This window comes from Pinus tabuliformis, chromosome 6 (assembly GCF_031772625.1).
Source record: "Pinus tabuliformis cultivar Carrire ecotype Pingquan chromosome 6, CPIR1, whole genome shotgun sequence".
In the NCBI taxonomy this organism is placed as follows: domain Eukaryota; kingdom Viridiplantae; phylum Streptophyta; class Pinopsida; order Pinales; family Pinaceae; genus Pinus; species Pinus tabuliformis.
Window position 1 is genome coordinate 662,894,326 of NC_142292.1, and position 17,899 is coordinate 662,912,224.

Genomic DNA, 17,899 nt, shown 5'->3' on the forward strand with positions numbered 1-17,899 from the left:
AAAGCCATAACTTCTTCATCCGGAAGCCTTTTTCAGAGCCGTTTTTTTTAAAACCGCCTATTTTTTCGAGATCTATCCATTGGAACACTTACTTTCAGAATATTCAGCTTCAGTTTTTTTTAAAAAAAATGGAAAGTCCATGCCAAGTCATTCTTGACAGCACTAACTACTTCCAATGGGTAGCCTACATGGAAGATTTACTTAGAAGCAAAGGTCTCTTCAGAATAGCCACAGACCAAGAGAAGAAACCAAAAGATGAAGACAAGGCTGCAAAATGGGAAAATAGACAAGATCAAGCACGTGGTTTGATAAGGATGTCTATTTCTCCTGATCTTAGATTCCATATTGCAGAACTTGAGACTCCTCATGAAGCATTGGAAAAACTCGCTAAAGTTTTTGGGATTAAAAATGAAATTAGAGCCCATCAACTTGAAAATGAGTTGCTTACTTTGGATCCTAATAATTTTTCTTGCATTGAAGATTTCTTGTCCAAATTCAAGACCCTTAGATATCTCTTGGAAGGTGTTAAAGTTAAGAAAGAAGATGGTAACCTTATTTATTCCATCCTTACTAAGTTGGGACCAGCCTACTCTGTATTTGTTTCCACTTTCCATTCTACAAGGGAAGCTTTCATTTGTCAAGGAAAAGACTACAAGGCCCCTTCCTTTGACTCCTTTTGTGATTCCTTAACAAGAGAACAAGAAAAACTCTTACACCTTGGTCTTCTTAATCTTGGAAACTCTTCCACGAAAGCGTTAGCCGCCCAGCAGCAACCAAATTCAAAGAATCCTAAGAAGTCATATCCTAAAAAGAATGGTCCTCAGCCTCAAAATGAAAGATCATTTCAGCAAAATGATAAGACCAATAAAAACAAATGGAAGAAGACTGATAGACATTGTAACTTTTGTAATCGAGATGGCCACTTAGAATCTAAATGCTTTAAGAAGAAGGAAGCCTTGGAAGCCGCAATGAAGAAACATAACATCCATGTGGAGCATATTTCAACTTCAACTTCTGGAATGGCACTTTCTGCATGTCGTTGTCAATCATCTCAGTCTGGTTATGCATTAAATGTATCTTCTTCTTCTCCTTCTCATGAGTGGCTCATTGATTCTGGAGCCTCTTATCACATGGCCAAAAACCAAGCCATGTTTTCTTCTTTAAATGATTGTAACACCAAAAATATATATGTTGGTGATGATAGATCTCTTAATGTTGTAGGGACTGGAACTGTTCATCTAGACAATGGTCAGTTTAATGATGTATTATGTGTTCCAACCTTATCCTGCAACCTTCTATCTGTATATCAGATAACTCATTCAGGTGAAGGTAAAATTGTTGAATTTTCACCTCATGATGTTGTAATCAAGGATCTAAGAGATCCTAAACAGATTCTAGCTACTGGTATTGCTGATGATTCCACAAGGTTGTATAAGTTTCACAACTTTGGGTCATCAAATCTTCCCTCAGTATTTGTTGCTCATAATGATGAAGTGAGCAAACTTTGGCATGAGCGATTTGGTCACTTAAACTATCGCTCCCTTCAACATCTATGTAAAGAAAATATGGTGACAGGTCTTCCTATGGTATCTTGCAGAGATGGTGTTTGTTCCGGATGTGTACTCGGAAAACATCATCGGGACAGTTTTGACAAACGTGCCTCTTGGCACGCCTCAGCCCCTTTACAGCTTGTGCACAGTGATTTATGTGGTCCACTTCCTGTTGCTTCATTCTCTGGCTGCAAGTATTTCTTAACTTTCATTGATGATTTCTCCAGACGCACTTGGGTATACTTCTTAAAACTCAAGAGCGAAGTATTTAACACATTTTTGGCCTTCAAAGCCTTTGTTGAAAAACAATCTGGACATCAAATTCTTAAGCTAAGAACTGATAATGGTGGAGAATATGTTAAAAACACATTCATCAACTTTTGCACCGAAAATGGAATTCAAATGCAACATACTGTTCCATACACTCCACAACAAAATGGTGTAGCTGAAAGGAAAAATCGCACCTTAAAGGAAATGGCTAATTGTATGCTGCAATCTAAAGGACTCAGTCTTAGTTTTTGGGCCGAAGCAATTAATTGTGCAAATTATATAATCAATCGCACTCCTACTAAGGTTCTAGAAAATATCACTCCAGAAGAAGCTTGGAGTTCCATTAAACCAGATGTAAGTCACTTTCGTGTTTTTGGAAGTGAAGCATGGGCCCATATTCCAGATGAAAAGCATAAAGCTTTAGAACCTAAGAGTGAGAAATGTACTTTTGTTGGATATTCTGAAGATGTAAAAGGTTATAGACTTATTCCATTTAAGTCCAAAAATGTTATCATTAGAAGAGATGTAAAATTTGATGAAAATAAATCGGCCTGCGAGCCTAGTCCGGCGGATGTGCCACCTCTTCCTATCTCTTCTACTTTTGAAAACATTTCTTCTTCAGATGATGAAAGTGAGGATGATAATCCTCCCCCACCTTCTCAGGATCCTCAACTTCCAAGATGGGTCCGTGCTACTCGGGATGCAGCAGGTGATCTTGCCGGTGATCCTACAGATCAGCGACGTACACGTTCTCAGTTTGAAAGAGCCTCTTCTTTACTGGCTCAAGCTCCAGTAAATCATGATCCTGACACTTTTGCAGAAGCTTCAGGCCATCCACATTGGGAAGCAGCTATGAATGAAGAATATCATTCATTGATGACAAATGATACATGGGATCTTGTTCCTCTACCAAAGGGACGCAAACTTGTTAGATGTAAATGGGTTTACAGAACCAAGTATGGACCAGATGGGAAAGTTGATAAACATAAAGCTCGTCTTGTTGCTAAGGGTTTTTCACAGGTTGAAGGCATTGACTACACTGAAACCTTCTCCCCTGTTGCCAAAATGAACTCTATCCGCCTTGTTCTTTCCCTTGCTGCCTCTTTAAAATGGGAAGTCCATCAGATGGATGTTAAATCTGCCTTCTTGCATGGGGACTTGCAGGAAGAAATCTATATGGAACAACCCATTGGCTTCATACAAACAGACTCCAGCCTTGTCTGTTGACTTAAGAAATCCCTTTATGGTCTCAAGCAAGCTCCTCGGGCTTGGTATGCCAAAATGGATAGCTTTCTTTTAGAATCTGGCTTTTCTAGGTGTCATTCTGACAATACTGTCTACACCAAGAAAGTGGGCAACTCTCTTATCATCCTTGTTCTTTATGTTGATGATCTTATCCTTACTGGTAGTGATCCCAACCTTATAAACCATGTGAAGTCTAGCCTCAAAAGGAAATTTGAAATGACAGACTTAGGACACTTACACTATTTTCTCGGTCTTCAAGTCTTGCAATCCAAGGAGGGTATTTCCCTTTCCCAGTCCAAGTATGCTTGTGATATTCTTCGTCATTTTCACATGGAAGACTGTAAGCCAGCCCCTTCTCCCTTTCAGTCTGGAGTCAAACTTTCAGTCTCTTGTACTTCTCCTGAAGTTGATGCTACCTTATACCGTCAACTTGTAGGAAAACTCTTGTATTTAACCCATACTCGTCCTGATCTTTCCTTTGCTGTTGGCCTTGTTGCTCGTTTTATGCAAAACCCCCGTGAAAGTCATTGGAAAGCAGCCAAAAGAATACTTCGTTATGTTCGAGGTACAGTACAGTTTGGGATTCATTACAGTGCCAAAGCAGCTCCTCTATTAGTTGGTTTCACTGATTCTGATTGGGCTGGTGACCCTGATGATCGGAAGTCTACTGCCGGTTATGTCTTCACTCTTGGTTCAGGACCTATTACATGGGCTTGTAAGAAACAGGCTGCCATTTCTCTTTCGTCAGCAGAAGCAGAGTATCGTGGTGCCGTGGAAGCTAGTAAGGAAGCCTTGTGGCTTCGTCAGATCCTATCAGAGTTTGGCTTTGAGCAGTAGCATCCAACCACACTTTGGTGTGATAATCAAAGTGCCATTCAGCTATGCAAAGATCCAGTCCAGCATCAGCGCAACAAACACATTGAACTACACATGCACTTCATCATAAAGCTCATTCATGACCATGTTCTTGAAGTGCAATATTGTTCAACAGATGATCAGGTTGCAGACATCTTCACAAAGGCTCTCACAGAGGCGAAGTTCACTAAACTTCGATATATGCTTGGAGTTCAGGAAGTTGTCACTAAGGGGGGATAGGCTCTAGTGCCTCCTTCCTTCTCCTATTGTGTCATATTTGTAAATCCTTCAATCCTATCCCAAGTTGTTCTTAAGGGGGGATGTTAGGATATTCCGACACATAGGATATAGTTAAGTTCAACTTGGTCTAGTATAGAGTTAGGTAAAGTGTCTTTCTTTACCGTTGTACATTTTGTAACTTACAATCCGACGGTCACGATATGTAGTGATCCGACGGTTCACTCTCACCTCGGTATTACCGACACTTGATCCGTGGCTTGACACCCGATTGGTCCATGAGTTCTATTTAAAGCGCATGGAGGGTCATTGTTCGGGTAATCCGTGCATGAGATAAGCTTATGTAAATTTTCATTCTTTGATTAATAAATTGCCTGTAGTACCCACGTTGGGACAGGCCGTGGACTGTTTCCCTCTTTGAGGGTTTTAACCACGTCAAAAATACTGGTGTATTGATCTGTGATCTGGTTGTGAGCGGTGTCATTTTGGTATTCTTTCTGAGGAACTTACCCTGTAAATTCCTACGCAACACACATTGCCAACATATTAACATGTAAAGGAAAAAGGTACAACAAATTGATTTCTAATAGTCCATGCTCCCTTGTGGTAGGGATTGATAAACTCAAGCGACCTCACCACAAAAAGGATGGAGTAATAGGCCTAGGGGCATGGAAAAAACAAATTATAAGATAGAGTAATGGTTACGTAAAAATAACAAGCTATTGGCATGACTCATGAAGATATTTTATTTGAAATTTCATGTTTTTACTTTCATTTTAAAGTATTTTAACAAAATAGGAATATGAAATGATATTGTAACTATGCAAATAATTCATTCTTTGAATTATTAAAATGGATTTGATTATCTGAATTAATATGTTGATACTACTTTAACATATAATTTAAAATGATATGTAGAGAAAATATATATGATTAAAAAGTTATATAGTGATTATGAAGAGTAATTCGATATGAGTGAAAAGATGACTCTAGGAAACTAGTTCTTAAATGGGTTATTTGATGACTTGAAGATATTATTATTTGATTTGATTAGTTAAGGTTACAATGATGTATTAGGGATGTGTTAGGAACTAAACCATCTATAGGGGCACACTACGGAAGTGTAGGGACCTCTCACCCCCCCCCCCATGTGTGTGTGTGTGTATGTATGTATGTAATCATAGAAAGAGGATATAAAAAGATCATGTGTGTTTTATTGAATTCAATGTTTTCATTTAGAAGAGGTTGATGCCTTCATGGGAAAGAGCCCAATTTTTGAATGGAGGCTAATGGGTGAGTTTTAACCCAATATTAAAAGTGATTGACATCCTTCGTTGATAGGAGATCAACATGTCTTTTTATAAGGGATTTTTCCCATTCATTGATTTGAATTTGATGTTTTCATTTGAAGGAGCATGACTTCTACCTTTGAATGAGCTTTATGTTTACTGAGAGTTCTATGTTTGAAAAGAGGTTAATGCTTTGAAAGGGTTGATGTTCCTTCCTTTGAACATGGTCCATGCCTTCACATAAGAGAGTTTGATTCCTTCATTATGAAGTAGTTGATATCCTTGGTTCAAAATGGGGATAGTCATTTGAATTGACTTGGCATTTGAAAAAGACAAATACCATGTTTGTATCACTAGGCAACTTGTTGCTATTTATTTGAAGATTAGTGATGTTGACCAAATAAATTTGCAACTATCTAATTGAATAGATTTTTTTAACGAGGGATAGGCCACATCCTTAAACATGAAATCAATACTCAATCTTCATTTTTCATTTGAAAAAGCTTGTCTTGACTGAGGTCACATAGAAATGACTACTTTTGTTATAAATGCAATGATTCAAGAAGGAATTTAAAAGGTGTACTATAACCAACAAATGGCCAGGGAAATTCAAAATAGTAGGTTATGGAATTCTAAGGGTTAGAGAATTCTAATCAACATCACAAAATCTGTAAATCTTTCAAGAAAAGAGAGCAAGGGGTTCAAATGATGGAGAGAGTATTAAAGTGTTCTTGAGTTTTTGATAAGTGTCTTGATCGAGTTCATAAATTCCATGACAAAGAATAATTAGGTGAAGTTAGAGGAAAACTCACACCAACTCAAAGTTTAATGTTGGCTTTTCCCCTTTTGAAGACAATTGCAAGTAGAGAAATTGACAATAAATTATTGTAGCAGTTAGAGTTCTATGAAAAGTAATTTTTGTTTAATTTTGAGGCTATAAATTATAAAATTCTCTCTTAGAAAAACTAATAAACATTGTGTTGGGTCATGTTATATTCTTTCCATGACTAGCCCACATAGTTAACTGGGGGTTAGAGGGGGGGAGGTCACAGGGGGTTTGAGGGGCACCCGTAACCCCACTTTATGGGGTCCGGGCAGCACCCCGGAAAATTTTGGTTTTGGAACCTATGTTAGGTTGGGCGGACCCACCTATGGTTTTGTGCATGATTTTCGCACATGTTTTTTGGACGCGATGGTTTTCGGTCCATGGTATTGGACGCAATGGTTTTTCGGTCCATGGTATTGGATGCTTCGGCATGTATAAATATGTATTATAACATTGAAAGGAACATAATGGAAAATCAAGCTAGTAGTCCTGGTTTTGGGATCCAGTGGGAAAATCTCTGTGTGTATGTGTTTTATGTGTTATGCTCTCGCATTGTTTATTTTTCAGTGTTTTAGAATTCGTATGCAGGTAATTTCTGTACGGGGTTAAAACCTACATTTGGTATCAGAGTTGTTTTGGCTTCAAGGGGACGCCTTTGTTGCTGAGGGGTTTCTCTCGGGCCTGTGGTAGACCTTGTTCAGTGGGAGATCTGCGAGATCGATTCTAGTGGTGAAAAAAATGGCGAGTAGTGGAAAGATAGAGATCGATAAATTTAATGGTCAGAGTTTTGAGTTGTGCAAACTCAAGATGGAGGACCTGTTGGTGGATAAAGATCAGTGGATCGCGGTAGATCCAGGTACTAAACCAACGGGAGTGTCCGATAAAAAATGGAAGAAGTTGGATCGGAAGGCAAAGAGCACAATACGATTGTGTGTCTCAGATTCAGTATTGTTGAATGTATCAGGGGAAGCTACGGTGAAGGCTTTGTGGGACAAGTTAGGGACTTTGTACCAATCTAAGTCTCTGGTGAATAAACTGTTCCTGTAGAAAAAGTTGTATAACCTGAGGATGAAAGATGGAGACTCGGTGACAGAGCATCTGAATGCATTTAATACTGTGGTAATTCAATTAGCATATGTTGATATTAAAATTTCAGATGAAGATAAGTGCATCAGTTTGTTGTGTTCTCTACCAGATTCGTGGGATAGTCTAGTTATTGCAATAGGTAGCAATGCAATTGCCTTGCAGTTTGATGAAATAGTCTCAGCCTTACTAACGGAGGAGATGAGATGGAAAAATATGGAGAGCCAAAATGGTGATGCCTTGTCTATACGAGGACGGTCTCAGAATAGAAACAAAAATAAGTCATCGAGTGGGAGATCTAAATCTCCAGGAAAACCTGTAAAGGTGGTGTGCTGGAAATGCGGAAAGGAAGGCTACTTAAAAAGGGACTATAAATCTAAAGCTCCTGACAAAGGAAAGGGATCTAATGAGGCTCCTCCCGTAGAGGCGAAAACCACCTCAGATGAAGGTGGGGATGTGTACTTCGCTTCTTCAAGTACACATGTAGATCATGAGGCATGGTTAATTGACTCAAATTCACTCCCCATAGAGAGTGGTTCTGTGAGTATGAGAAATATGATGGTGGTGATGTCTTCTTGGGGGATGACAGGAAGGCTAAAATCATTGGTTGTGGAAAAGTAAAGTTGAAGCTGCAAGGTGGAAGGGTTAGAACACTTCCAGGTGTTCTACATATTCCTGCGTTAGCCAAAAATCTGATTTTTGTTAGCAAGCTGGATGATGCAGGTGTAAAAACAGTGTTCGAGAAGGATACCTACAAGATGGTTCGGGGAGCACGGGTATTGATGCAGGGAGTTTGGATTGGAACTTTATACAAGCTACAAGGTAGCACTATTGTTGATGGGTGCAACAGTGTCGTGGTTCCTGAAAGTGGAGCAGAAAATCTAGTGGTCTCTGAAGAGAAGACCATGCTGTGGCATCAAAGGCTTGGACATATTGGAGAAAAGGGCCTTCGGATACTCCATGGTAAAGGTATGGTAGAAGGTATGAGTAACAGCTCTCTGGATTTTGATTTCTGTGAAAATTGTGTATATGGGAAGCAGAATCGGGTGAGTTTCCCCTCTAGCAGTAAGAGGGCGAAATAGATATTAGAACTTGTGCACAGTGATGTGTTTGGACCTGTGAAGGTTCCATCACTAGGTAAGTCTGTGTACTATGTGTCATTTATAGATGACTTCTCAAGGAATACATGGATATATTTCCTTAAGAAGAAATCTGAAGTCTTTGACAGGTTTAAAGAATTTAAGGCTCTGGTGGAAAACCAGACAGAGAAGAAGATAAAGGTGCTGAGGACAGATAATGGTGGAGAGTTTTGCAGTAAGGAATTTGAAGAATCCTGTAAGAAGTGTGGTATAGCACGACAGAAGACTACTCCATATACACCTCGGCAAAATGGAGTTTCCGAAAGAATGAATAAGACGTTGATGGAAAGGGCAAGAAGCATACTCAGTGGTACCGGGTTAGGACAGGGTTTCTGGGCAGAGGCGGTGGATACTGCATGTTACCTGGTCAACAAGTCACCTTCATCAGTGTTGGAGGATAAGACTCCACAAGAGGTATGGACTGGTAAGAAACCCTCTCTTTCACATCTGAGGGTATTTGGATGTGATGCTACATGTTCCAAAGGAGAAACAAACCAAGTTGGATAGTAAATCTGAAAAGTGCATCTTTATTGGGTATAAGGATGGTTTAAAGGGTTATAAGCTTTGGAACCCAATCACACAGAAGGTTATGTATAGCCGAGATGTGGTGTTTAGAGAGGTGAAAGATGTTATTAAACATGAAGTCCAATGAAAGGAACCTGAGAACATAGAGTTTGAGCTAAAGGAGGAAGAATCAGACTCTATAGCAGAGGAGGAATTAGAAGATGAAGAGCCACAAACTCCAACCGTGAGAAGATCAGTTCGAGAAAGAAGGCAGCCTGAAAGGTATAGTCCATCTGCTTTCTGTTCAAATTTTTCTTTATCTATTACTGACGATGATCCCAGAACTGTGAAGGAAGCAGTAGATTCAGAGGATGGAAAACTTTGGAAAGAGGCCATGGTTGATGAAATGGCATCTTTGCACAAAAATGATGTTTGGGATCTGGTGGAGTTTCCAGCTGGAAGGAAATCCATTGGTAGCAAATGGGTGTTCAAAAGGAAGACAAATGTAGAAGGAAAAGTGGAGAAATACAAAGCTCGGTTGGTAGCAAAAGGTTATTCCCAGGTGCCGGGAATTGATTTTGGTGATATTTTTTCTCCTGTTGCCAAGGTAACTTCTATTAGATTACTTTTATCTGTTGCTACTGCTTTTGATTTTGAGGTAGAACAGATGGATGTGAAGACATCATTTCTTCACGGGGATTTGGAAGAGGAGATCTACATAAAGCAACCTGAAGGCTTTGCGGTGAAGGGTAAGAAAGAACTAGTATGCAAGTTAAAGAAGTCTCTGTATGGGTTAAAACAGTCACCAAGGATGTGGTATCATAAATTTGATACATTTATACAGGGACTTGGCTTCACTAGAAGCAAAGCAAATCACTGTGTGTATTTTAAATTAATTGGTGACCGTGTTATTTATCTGGTTTTGTATGTGGATGATATGTTGCTGGTTGGAAATGACAAAGAAATTATCTAGGATTTGAAGACCCAATTGTCCTCCAAATTCGACATGAAAGATATTGGTGCTGCAAACTATATTTTGGGCATGGAAATTAAAAGAGATCGGGAAAAGAGGAATCTCTAGTTAAACCAGAGGAAGTATGTCGAGACAATATTGCAGAGGTTTAATATGCAAGATAGTAAACCGGTGAAGGTTCCTATTCTTGTAGGTGTGAGGTTATCTGCGGAACAGTGTCCCAAGACATAAGAAGAGGAAGAGGACATGTCCCGTGTTCCATATGCAAGTGCAGTCGGTAGCCTGATGTATGCAATGGTCTGTACTAGACTAGACATTGCACATGCAATGGAAGTATTGAGCAGGTTTATGTCAAAACCAGGGAAGGAGCATTGGACAACAGTGAAGCGGGTTTTCAGGTATTTGCATGGCACTAGTGATTATGGTTTATGCTACCAAGGAAGACCAGGATTGGATAGAGTGTTGGATATTCGTGGCTTTGTTGATGCAGACTGGGCTGGAGATCTGGATCAAAGAAGATCTACAAGTGGGTATGTGTTTAACCTATTTGGAGGTATAGTCAGTTGGATGAGTAAGAAACAATCTGTAGTGGCACTATCAACTACAGAGGCAGAATACATGGCAGCCACTCATGGAAGCAAGGAAGCAGTTTGGTTGCAGAGATTGTGTTCAAGTATGGGGTTAGTACAGGAAGCTATAAGGATAGACTGTGACAGCCAAAGTGCAATTTTCTTGGCAAATAACCCTGCATATCATTCAAATACAAAGCACATTGATGTTCAGTATCACTTTGTGAGGGATATGATAGAAGACAAAAAGGTGTTGCTGGTAAAGGTGGACACTTTGAAGAATACTGCAGATGCATTGACAAAATCTGTGAGCTCTGAGAAGTTCTCTTGGTGTAGAGAAACAATGGGCATTGCAGGGCTGGATAAATGACTAAGCTCTCTTGTGGCCCCCTGTGGAAAAAAAACAAGTGGGAGAATGTTGGGTTATGTTATATTCTTTCCACGACTAGCCCACGTAGTTAACCGGGGGTTAGAGGGGGGGAGGTCACAGGGGGTTTGAGGGGCACCCGTAACCCCACTTTATGGGGTCTGGGGCAGCGCCCCGAAATTTTTTGGTTTTGGAACCTATGCTATGTTGGACGGACCCACCTATGGTTTTGTGCATGATTTTCGCACATGTTTTTTGGACGCGATGGTTTTCGGTCCATGGTATTGGACTCGATGGTTTTTTGGTCCATGGTATTGGATGCTTCGGCATGTATAAATATGTATTGTAACATTGAAAGGAACATAATGAAAAATCAAGCTGGTAGTCCCAGTTTTGGGATCCAGTGGGAAAATCTCTATGTATATGTGGTTTATGTGTTATGCTCTCGCATTGTTTATTTTTCTGTGTTTTAAAATTCGTATGTAGGTAATTTCTATACGGGGTTAAAACCTACACATTGACTAAAGACTTCCCATTAGTGGCTTTCCCTTCTTGGACTCTCCAAGGTAAATCTTTATGTAAAAATTTCATGGTTGTATGTGCATTCTATTATTTTGTTTTTCATTTGCCTTTTGTAATTCAATGGCATAAATATATCCAATGTATTGATTAATAATAAAAATAATTAAATATAATATATGATGTGACAAACTAGTTAATGAGATACATGTTGCAGTTCAAGGATTATTTTGGTATCAAAGTTGATTTTCTTTAAGGTTGGAATAGATCGTTGTGATTTAAAGGATTACAAGACAATAAATAATGTAAGAATGCATGGACTTATTTATGGATGACATAAGAAAAAAAATATTCTCGCGATCTGACTATCGGAGAAAATTAATAATGCAATGAGACAAAGTATTAAACTATCAAATCTAAAGACTCAAATGTCTCTAAATATTTCTTATGTGATCACAGGCATATTGGATATGAGTAAGAAAGTTGCTAGTTTGGTAGCAATAATGATGCCTGCGAAGAAAAAACATAAGCTAGCTCTTAAATTAAGATTGAGTTATGAGGAAGAAGAATTTGAACATGAGGAGAAGCCAAAGTCGATACAATTAAAGACGAAGAAAGGAGATTACAACACAAACCAAACTCATATCTAGTGGAAGTAAAGATAGGTACAAAGCCATGTGTAGGTGAGATTAATTCCTCAAATTAAATCATTATTTAAAATGGTTGGATGCTTATTTCAATCTGCATGAAGTGAGAGGAGCAAAAATAATTTATTTTTCCCATTTTTAATTTGGAAGCTTATACTTTGACATGACAGGAAAATGATGTGATAACTAGTGTTGAGTCTAAACCACTAGTGATTGACTAGGAAATGCTCATGGACCTAATTAAGTCACCATTACATCCCATTGGATATAAATATGATTAAAAGACACATTATCTCTTCTTAAGAAAAGTTAAGTATATAATATGCAATATTACATCATATTTTTGTAACAAAGATATTTAATTGGATACTTTTCACATGAAGAGCTCGAAAGTGTTCATAAAATATTTTGGAGGTTTTCATTGTCATATTCAAAGGGAAGTGATGCTCTTTATTTATTGTATTATACATGAGATTTGTGTTCAATCCCAACACATTGAGGGGGGGGGGGGGGGGGGGTTGTGGTTAAGAAGAAGATGCATCCTAGTGCATTAAAGAAGGAAAAACAATGAGGAGATTCTATGAAAGAATGGAGGAAGAAGAAAGAGAATTAAAGAAAAAAATTGTAGATACTACCCAACAAAATCCAAATTCTAAACCCCACTATAAACACTATGGAAATTGTGAGAACTTAAGGACGTGTACTTGAACTTGAATTACAAATTTCCCCAAAAGCACCACAACAACAAAAAATAAGGATTTAGTAGCAGTTGAAATTGAAAACTAGACATCTTAGTTATTCCATGTAAAAATTCAACTCAATAAGAGAAAGGAGTATATTGGAGTATACGCATGACCATAGGTTGTGACCTTGGTTCAAACATACCACTCTGGCATGTAACTATTCTAAGACAATGCTTGAAGAACGAAATAAACTATTTTAAAGAAATCAAATGCATGAAAAGATGATTAAGAAATCAAAACAAGTAATTCATGAAAAGAATCACACAAATGAAAACAAGAAAATGCATGGAAGGAAATTAGGCAAGCATCCTAAATTACTACTCAAAAATATTATTCTTTCCTAATCCTACTTCCAACCAGGGACTAAGGTTGTTAGGTGAATTCATAGATCCAATGAAACCACTTGATGATATTTGATGGTTACCACTCCTTAGCTACAAACATCCCTATCCCCAATACAACATGTTCTTCAAGGAAAAGTATCTATTGTTTGAGAAAAATTCACTCATGACTAGTGGCACTTTTGACATCATCAATATAATCACTTTTCTTTAGGCATACTCAAGATGCACTCATAAGGAAAAGAACCTCCTTTGTGAGTTATACTAGCATAATGTTTTGTTATTTCGTGATAGAGTTTGGGACCTGTTGTAGCTGCTGCAACCACCCTCCAAATTTTATCACATGCTTTGATTTGGAAGCCTTCCTCTATCCACAGGAGCTTATTTTCTATCATCGTCAAGTATTCATGGTATGTCAAAGACTTATCTTTTATGCATGCTTGTGTTAGCTTGTTTTGATCCCGATCTAAATCTTCTAAGTCACAAGTAGCCTTCTGACTTGACCTTGCAACATTGTTGGGCTTGCCTCCAGAAACTGTGCAATCTTGCAAGACAGGCTAAAGTTGCCTCCAGAAACTACACAATCCTTCTTGGTAGGCCAACCTTGAGCTTGAGAAATGTGCAATTCTGGATGGCAGCCCAACCTTGATGACTGAAACTGCACAAACCATCCCTTGATCTCAATAATCGTGCAATGCACTGAGTCAAGAAGTTTCCAGTCCTCGAGAATTGCGAAATCCTTCTTGGCAGTGTGCATGAAAAGTTTCCCAAAAAAGAAAAAAGCAAAAAATCAAAAAACATCCCTAGAAAATAGGGATTCACTAATTAGTTTCCCAAGGTGGCACACTTACAATTTTTGGAACTTTCTGCCAAGTGTCTCTTTTTCCTTGATTTTAGGCATGCGCGTCATAAGCCCTAATCAATCTAAATATATTTAATTGACACCCCTAAAGCTCATTTGTACATTCTATCTTGGAGCTCTAGCATTCCCGAGGAGATCAAGGTGCTTTTGATGGAGTTTGCGGAGCTTTTCCAGGTGAGTTTTGATTTTGTCACCTTTTGTCGCTTTTTCCATTGCTTTTTATCATTTGGCTTATGTTAGTGTTGTTTTTCTTATTTCTTTTCAGGGTTGTTGGTGTTTTAATGTATATTAGCTTGTTCAAGTGTTGATTTGGTTTGTCGCTGGCCTTTCACAAGTGTTACATTAGTTTTCTTGTTTTTGCCCATCAGTGGTCGTCGTTGCAATGACTCTTCTTGCATGTTTGTTTTTCCTTTTGCATGTTAATATTCCACACTTGTTTTACACTGATATATCCATACTTAGTCAGATATGCACTTTAACATGCACTATCACTCAGATCTGCTTATTTCCCACACTCTCACCAAATATATCTGCTCATCTTTTGGCTAGTTTTCTCATTGCCTAGATGGGCATTGCGCAAGTCTAAGGCTCAAGCTCTCAGCTTGGCCTATGAGACTGCGCAATGCATAGTACAAGTTGACCCAAATTTGCATGGTGCAGTTCCAGGGCTCAGGCCTACCACCTTGGCCACTAAATTCTGTGCAATGCATAATCTCTCCCACAGTCTATGATCCAGGTCTGGGTGTGAAGAAGGACCCTTCCAAGACCTTTTACTTTCGTGATGTGTTAAAATTGTTTTTTAAAAGAACATTAACAAATACAGCTGCAGACTGTAAAGAAGAGGAACATAACAATCATCAGCACATGAGAACAAAAGCCGTTGATAACAGAGTTCGTCCAGGAGGGACTACGTCTCCGGGCCCCGGTGTCAAGATGGTGTAGGCCACTGCATTATGTGTTGTCAATAAAGATGTACACAGAGATGATGTTTCGATCATACAAGGAAGAATGCCCTCACGTAGGAGTGGCTCTAAGAGATGTTCCACGACTAGAACTCTCAATCAAAATCCTCCTATCAGTATGACACAAAAACAAGCATGGTGCGCATCCCGCCAACATGGCACAAGAGGGATGTCAAAGCAAAACACATGCATGACGACAACAAAGTATCCCAGCAACATAAAACAAGGGATCTCAAAACATAACATAAAGAGTTATGACAGAAAGTACATCACATAGAAAGATTCCGCATCAAATCAAGCAAGGAATCATGACAACATGTAATAAACAAGATCCTGCATCAACATCAATAATGGATTTGTACAACATAATGCATAAAGAAGAAGTACATGAACACATCATATACCTCACCACCAAGGGCCATCTAAAGCAAAGGCTGTCAAAGTGCTAAAGCTAGCTGAAGCATCAATCTCACAGCGTCGATCGCAAGAAGAACACTGTTCGCACATGAAGATGGACATCTGCACTGGCACTTAGAAAGGTGACTGAAAGAAGAAATGAGAGAAACACAAATCTGAATACACCATCAGATTTGTGGCATCAAGTAGAGTTGAAACGACTGTCCAAATCCAAATTCTGAGAATTTTGAAAATTCGGAGCTCAAGGAATCTTTTAGATTCCCTCGGGATTCCTCAAAGACTGTTTTAGGTATGAGCTGAAAATCCACTGCTCAGATGTCAAATCTGATTTCACCATTAGGATCCTTGCAGAAAACCATGAAAAGCAAGTATAAATTTGACCATATTATGATAAAGTGAAATTTTACCTCCATGGGAAAATTTCATGGCTCATGGTTTCGCTACCTGTTTTCGCTGAAATCATGGTTCCGCGTGCATTCTAGAAATGACTGGAAGATGCAGAACTCAAATTAAAAAACTGATAGCGCCATCGTGTTTGTGGCGACGAGAAGTGTAAAATCCATATAAAATTTGTCAATCTTTGAGAAGTTGAAATTTTGCCCCCTGCAAAATTCATGGTTCCTGCATTAAAATATTAATTTAGTGTGTCAAAAAGTGTGCCCGCAGCCTTTTGCCTCAAAATTTGTGCAGTCCTTCTCCTCCCAGTTTTGGCTAAAACTGAGTCGTTAAATAATATTCTTGGTGAAGTTACCAAGAAATTGGTTTGGGTGGATTGGTAAAAGTATTAAAATAGTGTGGATGAGGTTAGGAGGTCAAATCTTGCCCCTCCACAAAAATGTTTTTACAATTTTATAACCCAACCAATATACACCATATATATATATATATTTTTACCCAAAAAAAATACTTTAACCCTTCCACCATCCTCGATCCGCGTGAAGGCCTTTAGATGCGAGCACGTGGGTTTTGGCATGTAGAAGTTTGTTATTATGTTATACCCAAAACCCTTTTAATATATCATGCTTCCCAACCAATATACACCACATATATATATATATATATATATTTTTTACCAAAAAAAAATACTTTAACCCTTCCACCATCCTCGATCTGCGTGAAGGCTTTTAGATGCGAGCACGTGGGTTTTGGCATGTAGAAGTTTGTTAATAGTTTGTTATTATGTTATACCCAAAACCCTTTTAATATATCGTGCTTAGAAAAAAAACACGTGGCTTGACTTTTTTTTTGAATCCCACGTTGGTTTGGTTCTAACCATATTTCATATATGGTATAACGTTGTTTGTTTTTTAATATGGTTATAAATATATATATGGTTTTGTATTTTAATATAACCATAATATACAACCAATTTTATATTAACCTTTTTCTTTTTGACTTTTAGTTAATATAAAATGATTTGTTATGATTTGTGTTTGCATTGTTTTTATATAGTTATTTTAATAACTATATTAAACCATTTTTGTTATATGGTTTTTTTAACCCAAAAATGATTTTTGTTGCTTGTGCAGGTTTAGGAGGCCAATGACGGGCTGCCATGTGTCAGTGGCTGATGGGCTGCCATGTGGGTCCCACGTGCTGATGGGGATGCCATGTGGCACACTGTGGGCCCCACTTTTTCCCTTGTCATGTCAAACTTTGAAGAGCTCTATCTTTTGCATACGAGCTCGGTTTGATGAACCGTTCGCACCACCACGATCAGGAAGACGAGATCTATGCTCTGGTCCTGGGTCAAAGTCATTCCAATGACTTTGATTTTTGAGCATCCCTGAGTCCTCCTTGTCCTGTGTGTGTTCCTGAAGATCCACCTAGATCAATCCTCCCCACTGAGGAGCTTTTGGTCCTCCAAAAGCATGGAAAATAATCTGCATCTTTCTTTGTACCCTGTCTACATCACAAATGTCCTAAAAAGGTCTCGCTTCCATCTCCTTCACCTTTGTTCTTCGGAGCCTTAAGCGATGAGCCGACACCTGCTACCTCTACAACCTGTAGTACATTGTTTGCAAATTACATGCTTTGAATGACATGACCAACTAATGACCCAAACGTCCCACACTTGCCACGAGTTTATAACACATACTTGGTGGACAATTTTACAACAAGATGGGCGTGATACTTCAGTTACGACAACGAGGCCAACATATCATGGTTGCTTCAAATGTAGAAATTTTGAATAATATGACACATATTCACAGAGATTATCCTGATTATACACTTATAAGCAGAACATGCATAATACATAACCTCCTCTACGTTGATCATCAATTTACAGAAGCAGAAACATTCACAGGCGTACATAGAAGCATCAATCACACATATCAACACAGTATTTTCCCGGGGAAAGCATCTCGCTAAAAACCCCAACTATCTGTATATTATAGTGATTGAATCATGTAACAATACATAGTACAATACTCCTCACAAGTACTCAGTACTATCTCCACATGCTACACACAATACAGCTCAGATCTGATCTCCAAATC